The sequence below is a fragment of the Episyrphus balteatus genome, chromosome 3 (genome assembly GCF_945859705.1).
Source record: "Episyrphus balteatus chromosome 3, idEpiBalt1.1, whole genome shotgun sequence".
NCBI classification, from domain to species: domain Eukaryota; kingdom Metazoa; phylum Arthropoda; class Insecta; order Diptera; family Syrphidae; genus Episyrphus; species Episyrphus balteatus.
Window position 1 is genome coordinate 89,602,322 of NC_079136.1, and position 22,372 is coordinate 89,624,693.

Genomic DNA, 22,372 nt, shown 5'->3' on the forward strand with positions numbered 1-22,372 from the left:
ATTAAAAGTTGGCCTTGCCGGAATGACATTTCCAAAACTATAAAATCAAATCCAAGACATAAAAATTATATATTTGTTTTTAAACTGAATCGTAGAATAGAAATTGGACTTTTATAGAAGCTCAAAATAGTTTTGGAACTTTTCAAGGGACTGAACGCTAAACTGGTTTCTGTCACTTCAAAAATGTATTGAATCCTACAAAAAAAATCGTATGGGCTTAAGATATATGTACCTATATACGTAATTTCAAAAACTGTCTGAAGAATTTCAAACAGGAACGGGTATCTGACGTGATTGATTGAATTTTTGCCTAGTATATTGAAAGTCCCCCGAGGCGCAATGGTTAGTGAGATGGACTTTGACGCCAGAGGTCTGGGTTGGATTACATAAAATAAAAATATTTTTTTTCAGGGGCACTGCTAGTTGCAAGAAATTAACAAAACTCCCAAGATTATGATTTGTTTTTTATTTACTTGTTAAAAGAATGCATGATATCCCATTCGATTGGAGCAAATCTGACCAAATTATAAGTATTTTTAAGTATACAATAATTGAAGGATCCAGGGGAAAAACAGCACAAGTCCATTCCAACTCATTTCGAGAAAACCGCATTTTAAATGTTTGTTCTCCCCCTAAGCTGAAAGGAAGGCTCTACACCGCAGTTGTGAGTCCAGCACTCACATACGGTTCACAATGTTGGACAATGTACAAAAAGTATGAGAGTAAGTTAACGGCAGCTGAGATGAAGATGCTTCGCATGACAGCAGGAGTAACAAAGCTTGATAGAATTAGAAGTACAAAGATCCGAGGAAGCCTTCATGTTAAAAATACCATCTCCCAAAAAATTGAACACGACCGACTCAGTTGCTATTGCCATGTTCAAAGGAGAGATCCTGAGAACCCCGTCAAAAAAGCAATATCATACAACGTTCCAACACGAAATAGAAAGAAAGGTAGGCCTAAAAACTCCTGGTACAAGCAAATGCAAAAACACCAGCATTCAGTTGGCCTTAGAAATGGAACAATACAAAACCGAGAGGCTTGCCACCGATTTCTGAGGTCAACCCGGCGAACCCCACAGGCGGATCACTAGTGTGAAGCAGTAACGTGGGATAGTTATGATCCCCTCGACATCGAGATCATAACAGCGACGAGAAAAAGGAAGAAGAAGTTCTCCATACAAATTAGTACTTAAAGCACACAATATATTTATTTTTTCAGCAAGGCTTAAATTTGTTTTAAAAAAGTAAGGACGCCATCAGATAGTGCTCAGATTATACTAAAAGACCTCATCATTAGTTTATTTTTGACAAAAACGGGACATGTGCCGTTTTTCCCTTGGACCCTTCAATTCACTTAGATTTTTTACCAGTGCAGTATTCAATTTTTTAAAGCGTTTTTCCAAGAACTCAAGTTTTCATAGATGATGGCCATCATAGCTTCAAAACAACTGAACAAAATCTTCTGAAATTTTGAACACTATTTCTGTACTTAAATAATTAACGAGGTTACACTTTACAATTTTTTCATACTCGTTAATATTTTTAATTTCACAATTAAAAATAAGACGTTTATTTAGCTAAAATCATGTTTTGTACATTCAAAGATCTCCAAAAATCTGAAAAATAAAAAATTTCAAAAAAAAAACTCTCCCAGTGCGCGTTATCTATTTGTGGAAAATTAAAAATTCACAAAAATATGTCTTCTTTGATACGAATAAACCTTATTTACCACAAAGTAAGACATTTAATTTCTTATATTTTCATCAAGGAATTTTTAGAAAAAAAAAGGAAAAATAATTTCATTATATGTATACTTAATTTTTAAAACATTGTTAAAAAAAATTATTTTCCATTCTTAAGAAATCTGAAAAAAATTATTTTCCACACAAAAAAATCAAATTCATTGACACATTTTCAAAAAATTGATTTTTCAAAAAAAAAAAAAAAAATTGAAATATAAAAAAAAAATCCAAAAAATAGTTATTTTCACATCAACTACTTTAAAGCTTCTGCATGAATTGTTTTTTTAAAACTGGTTATGTTTGCCAGAAATCAAGAAGACGGTTATACCTAATGTATAATGGTTCAACAAACATTTTTTGGAAAAAAAGATCCTATGTGCCAAATCCTCGAAACAGAGGCAGACAGGCGGATGTACCGAATATCCAGACTTACTTTTTCGCATGTCTGATTGTTATCTCGAGTTGTTTTTTTTTTTAATCACAAATCCTTATAGTACCTTATAGTACCTACAAATATATACATTAGGGTGTTTCTTATTTTGTTTTTTTTTTTTCGAAATTACAAGGTGGAAAAACACCAATTAGTTCTAAGCGAAAACAAATGTAGGGGAAGGTGGCCTAAAATGCCCCCCCTAAGGAAAATGTCCTATATCTCAAAAACAAGTAAAATTCAAACTTAAATGCTATATTCTATTCAAAGTTTAATATATTACTCTCACATTTTTTTCATTTGCGAGTTAAAAAAGTTCCGTAAGGTATTTAAATTTTTTAATTTTCAAGACGTCTACAAATTTCGCTGATCAAATTTACCCGGGTAAAATGGCACACTGTCAAAACATAGGTGATTTTAAATGCAAAATTGAGTCAAAGGGCTCTTTTTCCATTTTCTTGGAACAAGTGGTGCTTAATCCCCCCAGATCTTTCTACGAGTCATTCAAAACCCAGTTCATGTTGGTTGCTCGACTCGTTTTTGTAGTTTTTGCAACTTTGAATGTTTTGGATGCTTTTTCCAGGTTTTTGACGGAACCAAGGGCTTTCCTCAGTCCAGGACCTACTCTCTGTGCATCGTTTATAATTAGCAAGAATTTTTACTTTAAAAAATGAAAATGTGAAAGAAAATATAAAATGACATGTGAAATAGGTATGCCATTTTACCCGAGCACTAAGTAGGCCATTTTGCCCATTTTGAGTTTTTTCAATTTAATTTTTATACCAAAAAATTTAAAATCGTTTTAAACCAACTTATTTCAGTAAATTAATAAGAAATACTTCATGCATACATACATTAACTTCTTTTTCCAAAACACAATGTTTTTTATACTTTTTTTGCAAAAATAATTTCACAAAATTTTAACGAGTGTACTTTTTGAGGTGGATAGACACAGTTTGACCTGTCAAATTTCAAATAATGGCTTGAAGTTGCTGAAATTTCGTATTATGTTGGTTTTGCTAGATAAACTAAAGAATCGCGTTCATAAAACTTTCTAATTATTTTCGATTCTACGATTTCTAGCAAGGGGGCCATTTTACCTTGGGGTGCCATTTTAGGCCACTTTCCTCTATTTCACTATCCCAGTACAATCCCCGAGTCTTATGGAATGCCCCATAAATAATAATAAATACAAATCAAAAGAAATATTTGTTATGACAATCAAACGTTGAATCCGTCGGAGGAAGATTAAATAAAAATAAAGACGCACGGCATCAAGCGATTTCTCCATCATAAATAAGAATTGAACTAATGCAAGCGAATTTCATACCACTTACGCATTATCTTGACTACTTACTTATGTTCTTTGTGCATCTTCAAAGAAATATGACTTATTTTCAAAGAAAATAAGAAAAGTATTAAAAAACTATTTCAATTTGAAAGAGTAGTAGGTAGGTAGGTCTTTACAGAAATAAAATTATTATAAGTAAAAAATTTTATTCAGAATCATTCCAACCACTTTTTCTGAAAAAAAGCTATTATTATGTTTATGAATATGCCAGGTAGAGATCGTTGTATTCCAGGGAATCACTTAAACCCTTTAACTACTAGTTTTCATGGAATTTGCGTCGGCGGCGGCGCACACTGGGGATTTTGCGGAAAAAAGTCCAAAATTTAAAGTTCTTCGGAGAATATTTCAATAGTATTTCTAAATTCTAGAATAAAATCTGAATCAAAATCAGAAAGAATTACTAAAATCGGACTTGTAGTTTACTTTTTAGAGCTTTGTAAAGGGACAAGTTGTTGAAAGTATAAAAAACGAAGTGAAAATACCCTCAAATTAAAGCTGTGTAATTTTTTTTAGCTTGAGCCGACTCATACACTTTTATTTTTCCGTAAAGAAGCCATCGTTTGTCTATTGTAAATCGAAGAAATTATTAATTCTAAAGATGTTAATTATTTTATATAATTATTTAAAGAAAAGAGAAAAAAATGGCTTGATTTTTTCATATTTTTGTATATATAATTTTAGCTACACTTGCCTACAGTTATAGGCTATTAAAAACTTTTTCCTTATGAAATTCCCTTTCGATGAAGGCCAAATTCGGGTGCCACCAGGTGCCACTGCGTTTTTTATTGGTAATTGAAAACTTCATTTGGTCGCAAGAATCATTTTCTTAAAAATTACTTAAAATAACAAAAAAATATTAAAAATCAATGGTAACACTTACAGTTATAAATGACACTTTTTTTTAAAAGCCAAAATATTAGGCTTAATTTGAGCTTTTAAATTAAGTTCTTTAAGTGAATTGTTTTTGAAATAATCGATTTCAAAGTCAAAATTTTGAAAAAAAAATTTAAAAAAACATATCCAATACTATTTTTGACAAGGCTGGGGATTTGAATTCAATTTTTTTTTTTTTTTTTTTTTTTTATTCCCACGCCTCTTTCCCCCCCAGATACCGCACGCGCTGGGGTCCATTTTCACCGAGTACGAAGTCATTTGCGGATGATTATCATATCGGCACTTTTTAGTGTTTTTTGAAGGTAAAAACAAATTAAAAAGAACTAAATAAGTAAAGAGAATGGTGATACGAATATCAAAGGAAGGTCAAAGATTGGGACTGCTTAGTACAAGCATTTATTATATCTGTGCAAAATAAAAAAAATTTAAAATGAACAAAAAAATAAATTTAATATTTCATGTTTAATTTTCAGAAAGTGTCAAAATTTTAAAACAAAAATGTTTTAATAGTCAAGAGTATTGATAAAAAAATAATTCAATATACATATGTACATACAATTAGGTATAAAGACATTAAATGAGAAAAGAATCAGTAAACATTGAACATAAATACAAAAAAAAAGTTTATGAGCGTGGTACACTGGTTTTTAGTATTTTTTTCAGACTAGTTTTATTAATATTAAAATCAAACAGATTAGTATTCAAATTTACAAGCTTACACATGCGAGTTAAGGGCACATGCATACCATAATTAGTACGGTGTTGGGGTAATTTTATTAAATCTAAGCTACGAAAGTTATAAGCACCTCTCCGGTAGTTAAAATTAATAGAATTAAGCAGATCCGGGCCATCAATTACACCCGTTATAAGTTGATGAATAAATACAAGGTCGTTATTTACTCTCCTTTGAGACAAGGTTTGGATCTGCAGTAGGTTGATTCGATGCTCATAGGAAGGAAGGTTAAAAGGGTCCGTCCATGGTAAGCCTTTTAAGGCAAAACGAATAAAATTACGTTGGACTGATTCTATTCTTTCTATATGGATGCTGTAAAAAGGTGTCCAAACTTGAGATGCGTATTCTAAGTGGGGGCGAATTTGAATAATGAAGAACACTGCCTTAATTAATTCCTTACCAAACACTGAAAATCATATGTTTCTATGCCTTCTAGTTTTCGAGAAAATTGAAAAGTAAAAAATCTCCTTTTTCTCAGATTTTTGTTTTTTTTGGCTGCAAGCTTGAAATTCTTATCCGAAAAGACAAATAGAGAAAATAAAATTTATTCGTAACACATTTTTTTACAAATCTACTACAATAAAATTACATTTGATTTTTTGAACTTGGCTCAGAAAAATTAATTTTCGTTATATGTAACTGAAATGTATGTACAAAATATATTGAAAACTATTCAAATTAAAAACGAGTGAAAAGGGATTAGCGTCTTATTATTATACATTTTATTAATAATGGGAATTTTAAGCATTTTATGCGAAGATCTAAGCAGAAATCTAATTCAATGTCTCAAGATTTAAATTAAAATTATTATTGAAAAATACAGATCATCTGACCCATTCCTTTATTAAGAAGAATCAGAGTCATTTAATTGAGGAAAAAATGGCTCTCTTAAAAGAATTAACTTTTGAAAAATTTGTATATAAAAAAATGAAAAAAGTGTTTTTTTTTTAATAATTTTTAACTATAATTTGGGTTTTTTATTTTGCGTAGACGTGGACCTCGACAACAGTACCTACTATGAGTTATTCTTTTCCATTTAATGTATTTAAAATCGGTGAGGTGGTTCCAATAATACAAAAAAATTTAAAAAAAAATGCTATAAGTACAAGTAAATTGAGAATCGGAAGTGTGCGGCGGCGGGTACCAAAGCCTCGAGCAACATACAAACAGCAGTTTGGTAAAAAAAATTGAAAATTGGTGAATCTGATGGATTTGTTGTAGATAAAAACTATAATACCCAAACCCATCGGCTAGTTATATAAAGCAAAATAAATCCAATTCAAAATTCCATTAGCTTTGAAAATGAATGAAACGTACCTATATTGTATAGAGTTAAAAAACGACGTAGGTATACAAAAAAAAAACAATTCCTTCACCCTTTGCCTTAAGCAATCTACGAATTGTACCCAAAATAGCATTTGACCCATATATGCAAGTATAATTCCTACCTGTTAAGTCCTCCATAAAAAAAATAATGAGCTTAGACGAGCTTTAAAAATTATAATTATGTTTCAAGCTTTCAAGTGCCCTCTGTAATTTAATGAGCTGTTGTTACTTCCTCCAATGGAATTTCTATTTATGAAGAAGTAAAAAAAAAAAAAAACACTGAAAACATTTTTATTCATTGAATTGTAAATTAAGGACATTCACATTTTCATCATTATCATCATCGTCATCATCCTTCAAAAAAAAGCTATTTCAAACCGGTTGATGGTGTGTGCATTTTATGCCAGTCCCTGCCTTTGTGTATATTGCTGAATGAAATTAAAAAAAAAAAAAAACTAATGCTTTTGGGGGAAGTAAACCGTAGAGATATAGGTAGGCATCTATACATACCTTCGTTATAAAATTTTGTGGACAGAAAATAATGGTCTGATTATTTTCATTATTAATTCATTAAAATAAACGCTTGAAAGATTAAGACTTGTTGATACAGTTGCTGTAGAAGTTTAATTTATTTAATTAAAGTGGAGAGGAAATGGTTCAATGTCAACCTTCAGAATTAATAACTTTTTTTTTTCATATAGAAATATGAAGAAGGTTGGATACATTTTGTAGAAATGTAGTAGGGTATTACGTTTCCATCAATCATTCACAAAAGGTTTTTTATTTAACAAAGTTTCAATGTGTATAGGTGTTATTACTTTTTTTTGTGTCTCGAAATTACCGTTTACGGTTTTGTTGCAGGTTTTTTTTAAACTTTTAATAACAGAAAAGTTATTAAAAGTTTGACTGGAGATAAACCAAACGCGTGAAATATATTTAAATCGAAAAATTCTTATAGCTACCTACATTTAAGACAGGTCAAATTGTCAAAAGGTAAGGTAACAATGTAAAAGCCAATAATAATAGAACCCACATTGATATGGTTCCTACTAAATTGGTGTGTTCAAAAGAATGTAACTTGATATATATATTTCTTGATATTACGAATAAACTTGTTTTATATGAGTTTTCCTTCATCTTTTTATACCCACATTTGAAATTCAGCTCAATGAAATGCGATTTCGAATTTAAATTACCTTAGATGAACTCTAAAGAAAATAAACTTTCAAATAATACAGTTCCCATGAATAAGACTGAATGAATAATATACTCTACTCGCACATAGGTACATACAGAATTTTCACTTGGAATTCCTTGAATTCAAATGTAGTTACATACTTCTGCACCCTATATCTGATAACTTTGAAACTACTTTATACTTCGTTGAATTCTTCGACGTAAGTGATATTTTGCAAGAAAGCATACTATTCTGAAGGTAGAGATACCTTGGTTATAAATTAATCTTATAAAAGATAGTGAAGTGAAAAAAGGACAGTACCTAATCACTTTTCCTTGGATTTTGTATTTTATAATAGAAATTCCTTGACGAAACGTTACAACTATACATATACCAGCATTATTGCTGATGGAAAATATTTTTGAAATTTGATTTTTAATTTTTTGGAATTATAAAATGAATGGCATGAATCTAACATCTTGGAAGTGCTTGAATTGAGTTACAACTTGGTTGTTTTTTTACTTTTTAGTTTAAGTTCAAGTTATGCATTAAACTTATAGAACCTGAAATGGCCATCAATCTTTAAGTAATTTTTTTTTTTAAGAAAACAGGGGTCGAATTACAGCATACGATTACGATCATTCGCTAAGGTTTTTAATATTTGTGTCTCTATTTAATTAGTAGAAAAAGATAGGAACACATAGAAAAAATACTATAACGAACGTATGCCGTAATTCGTCTATCAACTTACCTAAATAAATTATTCTACCTATTCACGTTGTTATATCGTTGGCACAATTTTCACTTTTATTTTTTTTTAACTGGTTGTTGGTCCCTCTTTTCACTGTTTCGACCATAATACTCCATCTGTTTCCTAGCAGCCTATTAACGTCCATTGCACGAGTTTCTATGCGTTTGCTTGAGTTTCAAAAACTTTGAAGCCGGTTTTCTCAAAACTACAATTTTGCAGATTCATGGTTTTGGCTTTGTGTCTACCATAGGTATGTGCAGAAATTACAATTAGATACCACCTATTCTATTATGCTAAAGTTCGATATTTTCAACACCTTCTTCAAAAATATTTTACCTTAGAGTGAGGAGGTGTTAATTCGACAAGGCTGTAAAGAGACAAAATGAAAAAGTGACAAGGTGAGAGAATGACAATAGAGCGATAAGGTGAACTTCAGACAATTCTACAGAGCGTGAAATCGACAGAGTGAGAATGCTACAAGACAACAACAGTACGGGCAAGTTAGACTTTTGCTGGGAAAAAATTGCGAATAGTATTTGGACTTCAGGACTCGAAAGAGTATCAAGACACGAGTCTAAAACCATCACATTTTGCACAATCGCACCTAGAGTCATTTGGTCGTTATTTTGTTTTTTTTTTTTTATATAAAAATTTTACTTTTTCACATAACTCAAGTATTTTTGAATCTACAGAAAAAAAAAATGTATGGCAAACTTGAAGATAATTAAATTTCCTACAATATATGTTAGCTAACTTTTTTCGATTATCAATCCGGTTTAAAGTTACTGTGGTTTTTTTGAAACACGTCAAAAGGTGATTTTCATATTTTTGTCATATCTCTTTTATTTGAGCTTCTTTTTGAAAATTAGTTTGTAGTAAAAGTTGTAGATATTTTAATTACCTTCATTTGTTACATTAAGGGTTTTTCGATTTGACAGACCGTTATCGATCTGTAGGCAAAAAACTAAAAAAAAAATTAAATTTTTCATATCGGTTGCACTCAGACAAGAAAAAATCGTATGGGAGGTGGGGTCTATTTCCCTCGGGCGGGCGGGGAGGGGCCGATAAGACCACAAGGTGAGAAAGCTACAGGGCGACAAGGCTAGAAGGCTACAAGTCTACAGCTTGCTACCTTCCAACAGTTTCTTATGAATATTGTCAGCACTTTAATATTTCGTTTTCAAAAATATTCATGTGCATTTACTTGAATACTTTCATAACTCAAAAATCACGTAATCTTTTAGAAACTACTAACGTTTTACATACAAAAACAGATCGATACTAAATTTAAAACCCATTTCCTGAAAAACTATTTTTTTTTTTGAGTTATGACAGTGTTCAAGTTAATCAGCGAATTTGTTAACAATTCAAAAGTGAAGTTAATAAACATATTGCTTTTTATTTGAATATATCCACATCTCCGATCCGACAAGTTTTTTTGTGAGAAAATCAGCAATTTAAAAAATAGTTTCAATTGAAATTAGCGTTAATAATGTTTTTCTAAAAAAAAAGCATTTCATTTTCAAAAGATAATAATCCTTGTCTGAAATGTGTATTTGTTTTTATTTATTAAAATCATAGTTGTCTTAGAGTTTAGTTGGGCTATTTAATTAAAATTTGATATAATAAGCAATAATTCTCACATTTCACTATATGTAGTTATCTTATAAATATTTCTAATAGGCGTTCAAACTCTTACTCGTAATTACCTAATAAAGAAAGTTCAAAAACTCGAAAAAAGGAATATAGCTATTGCACAGAGTACACAGAGAAAAATATGACCCGCTAAAAACTAACAGATTGCCATATTGTTTTACCGTCCATACATTTCATAAGGAAATCTTATTAAAATCAACGATTAATAAGGTTTTTTTAATGAGATTTCTTATTATTTTTATAGAGAAAATCTTATTAAAATTTGACTGAAAAGTTGATTTTTTTTAAACTTAGCACTAGAACAAAAATCGCGATCAATAATTTCATGGCAGGTTGGTTCAGGTGGTAAGGTGGGCGACTAATGATTTGAAGTCTCCAGTTCGATTCCCAGCCTGGCCATCGTTTTTTTTATTTTTTTGCAGATTTTAAAACAATAAGGAAAACCCGATTGTTTTAATAAGGTTTCCTTCTTGGATGAAAACCATAGAGAAATCTTATTGTTTTTGTTCTATTTTATGTGGTCTATTTTTCTCTGTGTACGAGAAAAAAAAACCCCCAATTTCTTTTTTTTCATAAAGAACTTTATTTTAGAAAGTTAAATATCCATTAAACCAACAGAACCACCTTTATGGATGAAACATTTAATATTGATTCAAACAGATGTTGCGATTTTTCAGCTAATCTGTTACTTACTAATGCTTTTTAATGTAAAGATCTTGCTCTGGGTCCTTGATAAGTGGAATCACAAAAGTTTTTTTGAAAAACAATTTAGTTAGCACATTCATGTAAAGTATGAAAAATGAAATAAGTCCCCAAATGGTTTTTAAGATTAGTGTTGGGGTCTTAATTCATTGTGGCCTTACTTCATAATGAAATAATGTCCTAAAAACAAAATGAAATAAGGCCACAAAAAATGAAACAACACCCCAAAACTTGTGAAATTTCGTTGTTGTTGTTTTGTGTGTATTTTTGTACCTTATTTCATTTCATTGGGACCTAATTTCGCAGAGCCTTAAAATACATTAATTTATTTGAATCTCCCTTCCTATTTTTCGAAAAATATTTCAGATTTTATGCTCGCGGTTTTGATTGATATAAGACACCCAAAGGATTGATGGGTTGTATAGCGTTTATACATTTATATTTATTGCAAATTTATGTTTATAAATCAAACCAATTGACTTTCTAAGGCTACTTTATACTGAAAACCTAACGATGCGATAAATAAGAATATCAAAAAAAAATATGACAATTTCTGTTTGACAAATACAGCAATTCTCTTGGTACCTACGTATGTTCTTTCTTTTGATTACAAAGCAACAAAAAAAGTGCGAAGATTTAAGATATCTATTATTCAATTTTTTTTTCCACCTCGTTAGGGTTTACCGGTGGTGGTGCACAAAGACAGACAATATTAAATGGCGTGATTGATCGCTTTGGCACAAAGAAAAATTTTTTATTATGCATGTGAATCTACATATTTTTTTTTCCTGATTTTTTATTGTTATGCATATGGCCTTGATTTTCTTATTTTGTGTGTCAATTCTGCACAAAAATAAACCTACGTGATTTATCGTATATGTTACCTATTCTTACCAATACACTCCGCATCGATTGATTTAGATAAAATAGTTGGTAGGTAAACAAATATTATCAAATTAGTAAATTATTTTTTATTTTTTAATTACAATTATTAAAGAATATGTTTTCAAACAAACTTTTTATTAAATGTTTCATTTCATGTCAGTCAGGCAGATAAAAAAAGGCAAAAAACGTTATTTTTAACTTTTATTAAAATGTATTTATTGTTGTCCAATCATATTTTATGAAATGCACGCGATATCCTTCAATTTTTTTTTATTCTGAAAATTGAGGCATCAAAGAGCATTTAGTTCCAAGAAAAAAACAAAAAGCCATTCAAAACTTAATTAAATATTTGGTTTATTAAATTTTCCAGGAAGGCTTTTTTTAAAAGTGTACCCCTCTTTGTTACTTTGCTAATAGCAAAATAAGCAAAGGAGGTCAAAGTAAAGAGGCAATACCTACATAATTTTTATAAATACCTACTACTTTTGTAGAATTTTGATTGGTCCTGCTTGCGTTGCGTTGGTTGAAATATTTGATTTTCGACATGATTTTTTTTTCATTCAAGGTATGTACTTAAACATTTAAAAAGTAATGAAGCAAGGAACCAATAAATTCACCTCTGACTCTAAAACTGCCACAGGGTTCATGGTTGAGTACTTACAACATATAAAAATTATAAATGATGATAAATGATAAATAGTATGTAGTTATCATGTATCTCACAAACACCACTTACCAATCTTAATAGGTATAATCGTGATTTTAAGGATATTGCAAATAATTTTTAGTACGCAGCTTGAAAAATTTGTTTTTTTTTCTCACGGGCAATTATTTGAAAAGTGATTTTATTTAAAAAAAAAAAATGGTTTCTTAAGAATAAAAAAAGAGGAAATTACTCGAATTTTAGTTTTTATCCATTCAAGAGACGTTGAAAATCGTTCGACGTTCTTTTTTTTTTAATATACCTATTTTAATATGTATACAAAAAATTTTAAATATTTTTGAGAAAAAATGTACCTATGCAATTTTTTGTAAAATATTAATTCAAAACTAAAACAAAAATTTCAAAACAGTTTCGAAACTAATTTAAAAACTTGATTTTTCAACAAAAAAAAATTTCAAAATATCTATTCTTTGAAAATGTTTATACAACAATTTTATAATACAGTTAATTCAATGCTTCTATTTATAATAATTTTTTGTTGGGATCGATTCAGTCGTTTGAATCTATCTAAAAACTCTGACCCTTTTTTCAGGAATATGGTCTTAAAAATTTACATTTCTATTTTATTTTCATGACATCATGACATTTAACTTGCGTTAGTTTTGGTCATAAAAAGCTTTGAATTTTCCCTAAAATGTCCATAAAAACAGTCGACAGTTAAACTTTTTTGGCATTCTCTATTAAGTACCTACCTTAATAATAAGTCAAAAATGAGTAAAATATGAAAATTTTTAAATTACCTCTTCTTGGTTTCTCCACAAGCCGATTTTTCAAAGTAAATTAACCTGTACACCAATAAGAACATCTATTTTCTCAGATTCTTTTGGTAAAGTCTCATGTTTGCCGTGAGAAATTTTTATATATTTATTGAATAATGAATAGGCATTTTTATTTACATATACATATTTATTTTCTAATTTCGGTTTCAATTGAATCGCTTCCACTCAATTCTAAAATTTTAAACTTGTACTGGGTGAATAAATCAAACACAAAAATTTTTGGTTTTATTACTCGGAAATTTTGTTTGATTTTCAATACATTTTGAAAGAAAAATCTATATTTTTAGAATAAAAAAAAATTGAAACAAAAGACAAATATAAATTTTTGTATTATTATAATTTATTCCTTAATTCTGATTTTCACGACCAGTTTTATTTAAAATCAACTCATTAAATTAACTAGACTTCAAACTTAAGTACAAGAATAAAGTTAATGGTTTTTAGAAAAAATGTAGGGGAAAGTGGCCTGAATTGGCCCCCCTAAGGAAAATGTCCTATATCTCGAAAAACAGTAGCATTCAAACTTAAATACTATATACTTTTCAAAGTTAAATATATTACTCTCACATTTTTTTCATTTGCGAGTTGAAAAAGTTCCAAAAAGTATTTAATTTTTTTAATTTTCAAGACGTCTACAAATTTCACTGATCAAATTTACCCGGGTAAAATGGCACACTGTCCAAACATACGTGATTTTAAATGCAAAATTGAGTCAAAGGGCTTCTTTTCAATTTTCTTGGAACAAGTGGTGCTTAATCCCCCCAGATCTTTCATCGAGTCATTCAAAACCCAGTTCATGTTGGTTGTTCGTCTCGTTTTTGTAGTTTTTGCAACTTTTAGTGTTTTGGATGCTTTTTTCCAGGTTTTTGACAGAATCAAGGGCTTTCCTCAGTCCAGGACTTCCTCTTTGTACATAGTTCATAAATAGCAACTATTTTTACTTTAAAAAAATGAAAATGTGAAAAAAAAAAATTTTAAATGACATGTGAAATAGGTATGCCATTTTACCCGAGCACTAAGTAGGCCGTTTTGCCCATTTTGAGTTTTTTCAATTTAATTTTTACACCAAAAAATTTAAAATCGTTTTAAACCAACTTATTTCAGTAAATTAATAAGAAATACTTCATGCGTACACAGTACACACATTAACTTCTTTTTCCAAAATACAATGTTTTTTATACTTTTTTTTGCAAAAAAATTTCACAAAATTTTAACGAGTATACTTTTTGATGTGGATAGGGACAGTTTGACCTGTCAAATTTCAAAAAAATGGCTTGAAGTTCCTGAAATTTAGTATATGTTGGTTTTGCCAGATAAACTAAAGAATCGCGTTCATAAAACTTTCTAATTATTTTCGATTCTACGATTTCTAGCAAGGGGGCCATTTTACCTTGGGGTGCCATTTTAGGCCACTTTCCCCTACATCTTTCAAATATAGATGTGTCCATTTTTTTTTTTTTAAGTAAATATCATTAGCGAAAAATTTGCTCGTATCGCTTAAACTATGGAAAACTGCCTACATTTTAATGCGAGTATTTTTTTTTAGCAGATGCAGTGTTTTGCTTTTTAATTAAGGTTTTTTTTTTATTGAATTCACAAAAATCTTATTTTTGAAGAACAATTCGGAAACAACAATTTTGAATCCATTAATTTAAATGTATCTTTAACAGTTTAAAAACAGATATCAACAAAATCGTAGTTGTTTGGTACTATTTTGTTTAGCTACAGTTAGATACCTACTTCAATAAACATTATTTATTTTCAGATTCCTATTGCTACCTACACATTTTTGTTTAATTTCTATAAATTATTGTATCGTTAAACTGAATAACACTTTTGTAATGTCTTATTCGCAAAACAGTATAATAATACCTACCTCAAATTGTGTGAATAAAATATAAAATTAAAATAAAATAAAATTGAAACTGCCTACTACAAATTTCTTTCTATACCAATAACTTACATCTGATGCAACAATGAATAAGAGCACTTTTTACTGATTCAAGTATTTATTTGGATATCGAATCTCATTCCTAAAATATATGTGCTTGTGCTCGGATTGTTTCAAATTTTCCACAAAAAGGAAACTGAAACATTACTCAGAAATAATTCAAAAACTTTGGATTCTGACCATATGTTCACAATACTAAATATAGCTTACTCTTTTTTGTCTGTTTCAATTTTCCAGGAAAATAAAAAAAATATGTTGAAATATCTTATTGCGTTGAAATTGATGAAGAGTACCATCCACATAAGTATCTACAAGAGGACTTGCATAGGTACCATGTATTTATTTTTCGATGAAATAACCCAACAGGTATCTCTCGCGAAATCGTGTTGTAGCAAAGTGCGACCTCCATCAAGTGACACGGAGTTTATTTACGTAAGTTGTGTTGAAAACCCTTCAGAAACGTGATGCTATCATCCCTATTGTAGGGTATTTTTTTGTTTTTGTTTTTTTTTTTTTTCATCGTGTTAAAGGTGTGGCAATACGCGCTTACATGTGTACACGTACACCCAACACAAAATCACCTCCGCGGCGCTAAGCTAACAATAAAAAAAAATATGTTCAATGTACATATTCAACGCACTGAACAAAATAAAAAAAGACACATATCAAATGAAAATGGCAACGTCAACTCTTTGCTCTTTCATACATTTATTTTTCATCATATACAATAAAAGAAAAATAGTTGAATTATTAAAATATAAAAAAAGAATAGAAGAGCATATTTTTTAACGTTCACAAAGTTATACTGCCAAATAAAATTCTTTGTTTAATTTAAAGTTGCAGCACAATTTTGAACGTTGAGGTGCAAGTTGGGATTTAAGTCTTGAGGTGCTAGTCAAGTCAATTTAGTTAAAACTAAAATAATATAAAGTTATATGCAGGATTGGGTCGTACATACTTGCTCTTATGAAAAAGGTTACTCGGAGTATTGAAGATTTATATGTAAAAATTAAAAAAAATTTTTTTTAATTCCGTTGGCAAGAAATTTAATAAATGATTTTTTATGATTTTATGATTTTTACATGCGATAGGTACTATATGTCAAGTTATGCATTCGTAAAAAAAAAAAAGTTGAGATAACATTTTTTCATGATATTACGATGGTAGAGAATGCCAATAAAGTGGGTCCCGGAAGTCCGTCTGTCTGTCAGTCTGTCTATCTGTACAAGGAGCTACAGCCTAAACGGATGGACCGATTGACTTCAAACTTGGTATATAGCATTTTTTGGAAACTCTCCAGAGGTGTTTTTGGAATTAATTTTTTTGGACCAAAAATAACGATACCTACTTATCATATACCGATTTTAGTAAAGTTGAATTTGCTCAAAAACGGCTCCAACGATTTTGTTTAAAAAATTCAAACGAAATTTTTAAGATAAGGTCTATCTTTAAATAAAAAAATTTATTTTTGAAAATCATTATTAACGGTAGGTACCTGCCATAGAACCGTTTTTTTAAATCCCATATTCTCCGAAACGGCTTGTTCGATTTCAACTAAACTTTTTGTGAAGAAGCACTTATATAATTCAAATATAAGCCAAAAATAAAATTTCGAAAAAAATATTTTTGGATTTAAAAAAAAAATTTGAAAAATTTTGTTTGAAAAATAAAATTTTCGAAAACGATACATTGTATTTTTTTTTTAGATTTTGTTTTTAAATGTTGATTAGTTATTTCTACAAAATGGCATACCAATTTTATTTTTAAACTTTTTTTCCAAAAAATTATTTATAAAAAAATTGTTTTTTAAAAAACGGCTCTAACGATTTTGCAATTTTTTTTTTCTAAAAATGCATCTTAATATATCAATTAAAACTGCATACTTGCTTTGGAGGGCAATTTGATTTCAGATTTGGTTTTATTAAAAAAAAAACGAATTTTATGTTTTTTTTGTATATACGTACATTGTATGTACGTACCGACATTTCCCAAATTTCTATATAAAAAGTCTTAAAATTTAAGCAAATTGAATTCTAAGAGCAAGTTCGTGCTACCCAGTCGTGCAACCCAGTCGTGCGTTTTATTTTTTTAATGATAACGTCTTATAATTTAATTTTGTTTTAATAAAAATATTTGGTTTGGAAATTTGTTGCTTAGTTTTAACATATATAAATGTTTTTGTGCCTAACTTTTAGTAAAAGAAAAAATTAAAGCAAATTTTAAGGAAAACCTTTCTTAAAACTGTTGTTATCAAAGACGTAGTCTAGGTGCAAATTTTCAATCTTACTCTGCAAATGGAATATTTAATTGGGAAATTGTTTGACTGAGGTAAACAGAGTAAATATCCAATTGTCAAAAGGCTGTCATAGTCTGGAAGACACAAACGAGGCTGGGGGAAAAATTTACCATTATTTTTTAAATATCTTCTGTCTCCGTAATGGCTGCTGATTTCAAGAGGTTAATGGTTGACCATGATTAGGAGTACCTTCACGAAACAACAATCGAAAAAAAGGCAAAAGCGATGGCGTGTCAGTTGCTAATATTGTCAATAAGTTTGGGGATGGTACGATAGCTTAGGTGGCGCAATAATATAGTAGGTAATGGCTTATTGTACCTACACTGAGCGAAGAAACAACTTAAAATTAACGAAACGTGTTTGTTTTTTTTTTTTTTGTTTGGTTTTTAATCATAAAACATCCTTAAATCATTGAATAATTACACCGGTTAACAAAATTAATTTTTTTTTGTTGCCGAAGTCAAAATATACTTTCCTGAAGGATTTGGGTGTGCTGAAATGCTGAAAGACAGTTCTTGAAAGAAAGAAAATATATGTAGTGTTTATATACTTAATATATTCCAACAATTTTCCTTATATAAAAGAATAACGTCCGAAATATAGTAGTCGAAAAGTTTTTTTTTTTGCATTTTCTAACGGTAATATTTCAAAAAACCGGAGCACACCGAAAACCTTCCGAAAAGTATAATTTTCTTTCGGCAACAGAACCCTTGTTAACCAGTGTTATGTATAGCGTATAGGTATAGAAATGACACTGATATTTTCTAGAACCACAAACTTTATTTTTTTTTCGGCAATCAGATGTAGGTACCTACTTAAAAAAATCATCCAATTGAATGGAGCTTGTTCTAGATAATTTGTTTTCCAAAATTTTTGTATATAACACGAAATTTTAGGTACTAATACAAACATAAGGACACAAATATCAAAACAAAAAAATAAATCTTATCTACTCGTTTACATCCTATAACAGAAAATAGAAATTAAGGTAATTTGATTCACACATACAAAATGAAAAAAAATACTGTACCCCCATTTTTTTCGCTAATATTTGAACTTTCTTTTAACACAAGAATTAGGGACCATAGTGAATTTTACACAATAAAATAAATTACGGAAAACAAAAATACCCACGTACCTACCTCACATTAACGCACAATTTTCTTAGATTGGTCGTATTAGTACTCGTTCCATTCAGCATTATTCAATACTTTATAATAATGTGTTATTTCATAACATGAACATAAAATATCTAGTTTGATCAATTGTCTTCACTTCAATCACTCTCAATTAATAAATACAAAAAAGAGCAAGTATACGCCACAGAGTGCATTTGGGCAACATGGCAAATAATGCGAATTACAATTTTTGGCCTAAGTGTCAATACCTACTCCCAAATCGAATATAAAACCAAAGTTCTACAAATATATGAAAGCAATTTTTTTTAACAGAACCAGTCCTCAGCGTACTTCGGACACTAAGATACCTATTTTTTTACTGATGTTATATTGATGCAGTGCTTTACCATGCGATCCCTAGTGATGTGAAATAATGTCCTATGATAAAGCCCTAAATTTCAAATATGGCTTCATTTTCGTTAGAAACATTTTTAAAGGAAATAGAGAAAATGGATTATCCATACCTTTTAAAGGGGGTATTATGGATTAAGATATATGTTGCGAAAAGAAACTTTGCATTTAACAAACCTTCCACTCTGGCTTTTGAGATTTCTTGTATTGCCTATTCATGTACTCATTGTCAACAAATTTTTAGCAATTTTGGAGACAGTTGTTTTAAAAAAAAAAGTTTGAGCATACCAGATACCTAGTATTTATCGCTAACCAAATTCCAATTGCTTTACCACTTATCACTTAAGTGAAAGTTTGAATACCCGCATTAAAAAAAAGCGGTATTAAAGTAATAAAAATACATACTTAATTAAAGTGTCGAAAAAAAACTACCATATAAATGATATAACCTGAAAAATTTCACTCTGCAAAAAAAGTGCCAATGACTACCCTGAAATGCCATCGTACAGGCCAATGATGAGACTTATAGGAAAAAAAAAACAACAATAAAAAAAATTGTCTTTATTCTTTTAATCTGAACTGTAAAGCTTTTGTTTTTCATTTTTATATTTAAAATTTCAAGCCCTTGCGAAAATTGTTCGCTCTATTGAATTGAGAGTTTACAAATAAAGTTTACCCAATTGTACGCTCATCTGTCACCTGTTGGTCTTTTGCTCCAATAACTTAATAATTAACAGATGTTCGTTGCATTCCAAAAAATCCTCTCTCCCAACTTTGTTTATACCTATACAATACATATACCAATATTTTTGTGATTTCCAAGTTATTGTCGGTCGTAGTCGTCCTTTTTCCTCCAGAGAATCTCATCGCAATATTGTCCTATACTTCCCTACGCTCTATTTCCATAGAGGCCAATGACACTCTAGCTGCAATAAAACTCAGACCTCTTGCTTGTATATCCATATGAAAATCGTTCAAAACAAAACTCACACCCATTGTTCATATCCCTTCGGGAAGGTTGAAATATAAACATAGGACCAACTCCTCTTCGCACCACTTTCCAAAGTATTTGCTATAGCTATGGCCCGTGGGAATGTGAAAAACTAGCAAAGCTTTTTATATATAGAATCACATCTGCCGCAAAACTTCGTAACAAAAATTTAACGCCAGCCACCTTTAGCAGCTTCGGGGGCATATTGTATATACCCGGTTCGCAGCTTCAGTCCTATTCAAGTGGAAACCTTTATCACCTGTTCTGTTCAGGTGCGCTCTTTGGAAGCAACATGTATATTTTTTTTTATATATACATATTTTTTTATTGTTTATTCTCACAGCCCCCTGCAGCAGTAAAATAAAGGACTTCGCATGACTTCCCAATAGTGTTGCCTTGCCAGGAATTGTGAGTAGTGGCGCTAGGTGTGTAAGTGTATAGTGGGCAAAAAGCTGAAAGGAGAAACTTTTCAATTGAATGACCACGAAAGATAATGGTTTTCTACCCATTTCCGGCTGGAAGTATTTTAATTAAATTTAACTCCCTTCCCTTTTATCCTTTTCTGCCGCCTCGCCTCGCCTCGCCTCATTCTCTCCGACATATTGCTTCCTCACCATTTCATATACATAATCTATATTCTCTATCAGGTATAAGTATAAGTGTATGTTGATATCAACACGAATGGCTTTTTTGAAGTTTTATTAAATGAGATCCTGGAATTCTCATTCTGTATCCTGGATACGCATCGTTCAAAAGTCCACATATCATTCTGGATGAGAACACATGTCTAATTACAAGGAACAAACAGAGATAAGAGAGGGAAGAGAAATTGTTTAAAGGTAGTATGAACCTACCTACATCAAAAGGACCGAAAAAATGAACAAGTGTGAAGTCAAAAGAGAGGTCGTTAGAAAAAGAAGCCCATGTTGAAAAGGGAGCTGGGGGAGGATACTTTCGTACACACTTAAATGAGGAATTTTTGGCAACAACATGTAGAAAGCAAATTTTTGTTTTTTTTCGCTTGAGAAATTTTCTTTGCTAGAAACACTAACTGCTGCGCTCTTATCGCATATACCTAACCTACCGAAGAATGTATAAGGAGTTTCCTTACTTTGTCCTGTCAGAATTTGAAACAATAATCTGTTTTGTTTATTTTTTGTTTCGAGGTTCCTTTGTGTTATCCATACACTAACTTGGCACTGTTGTTTCTAAAAGTTGGCATGTCAAACAATAAAACTTTTACTTTTTGACCGCCTCATTTTTTGTAGACAAAGGAAACACAAAAACGTTAGTGGTCGGTTAGGTTTCTAGTATAAAAAGAATGTGCTCGAATGACTAAAATAAAAGAAAAGAATTTCTTTTCAAAAATGAGACACATATTTTTTTTTATTTGCTATTAATCTGCTGTTAGATGGAACATTTAAGAACTCAAGAGAGAATGGGATCTGTTCGGAAAGTAATGTCGTTTTCGATTGGAATCACTCAAGGATTCACTCATTCTGAAATCCAATAAAACAGTTTGAATTGCTTCCACTCAATTCTATTTTTTTTGTGTTTGTGTTTGTTTTTCTGTGAAATTTAAAATGTCAAATATGGCATAAGACTTGAAAAATAATTAATATGTGAAGAAAATAGTGCCTAATATTCAACAAATTAATCGGGAATTCGTTTTGCAAAATATTTTAAAAGCTTTATTTATTTGTTTGAAAATAAATAAACAAATTAACTTCAGAAAACGAAAAAAATTTGAATGAAAAATAATAATAAACAATGATTGAGTGTATCTTTGACATGTGAGTATTCATGTATTAGTGCTTCTTGATTTGATTCTGATTTGAAATCAAGAAGAGAATTTCTCTTCTGAGAAGCGTTCTGGCTGTCATTTTTATGCCAATAAAACGGTTTAAGAAGTCTTCTGAATGATTCCGGACGCTTCCGGAGAGCCAATCGAAAACGACATAAGAAATAGGTAATAATTAATAGAAAAATAAATTTTTTACTTGCGATTTAGGTTTATATGAGACGTCATATAAGCAGGAGTGAACTTTGATTGTTTTTTCCACTTTCATTAAGAAAAATAAATTTAAATGCCAACTGAAAATTTGTACAACTTTCAAATTCTTGAATCAACATATTTAACGAAAGTTGTACCACCTACCACCCACGGGTCGTTTGAACGCGACACTACTCGAAGTGTCTTGCACTCCATATGTTTTGATGCAGAAATGTTCCTTGGGGTCTAAATAGTAAGAAAAAAGCTTTTTTAAAATTTTCTATCGAGCTATTCGTTTTTTATGAGCTTAATAAGTTATGAAAAAACGTACTTTTACGTACTTTTTCACACGTTTTTGTTAATAACTCTGTTAATAATAATAGTAGAAACTCAAATAATGGCTCTATTTTTAGAAGAAATATGCCTCTTTTTAACGGCATTTGAATCAAATTAGTGGCAT

General features: G+C 30.1%; 1 protein-coding gene and 1 long non-coding RNA gene across 4 annotated transcripts in view; one reads left to right on the forward strand and one right to left on the reverse strand.

The window, feature by feature from the left end:
• The window catches only part of LOC129913453 (uncharacterized), a 711,188-nt gene that overhangs the window by 12,365 nt on the left and 676,451 nt on the right, over window positions 1-22,372 (forward strand). The gene's annotated exons all lie outside the window — the stretch shown is intronic.
• Window positions 12,951-13,247, reverse strand: LOC129913456 (uncharacterized). Of its 2 annotated transcripts, none has more exons than XR_008772054.1 (2): window positions 13,114-13,247; window positions 12,951-13,061 (listed from the first exon to the last, which is right to left on the reverse strand). It is a non-coding gene; the product is annotated as an uncharacterized LOC129913456 (long non-coding RNA). The 2 variants fall into 2 exon arrangements; XR_008772055.1 differs by having other exon boundaries at window positions 12,951-13,065.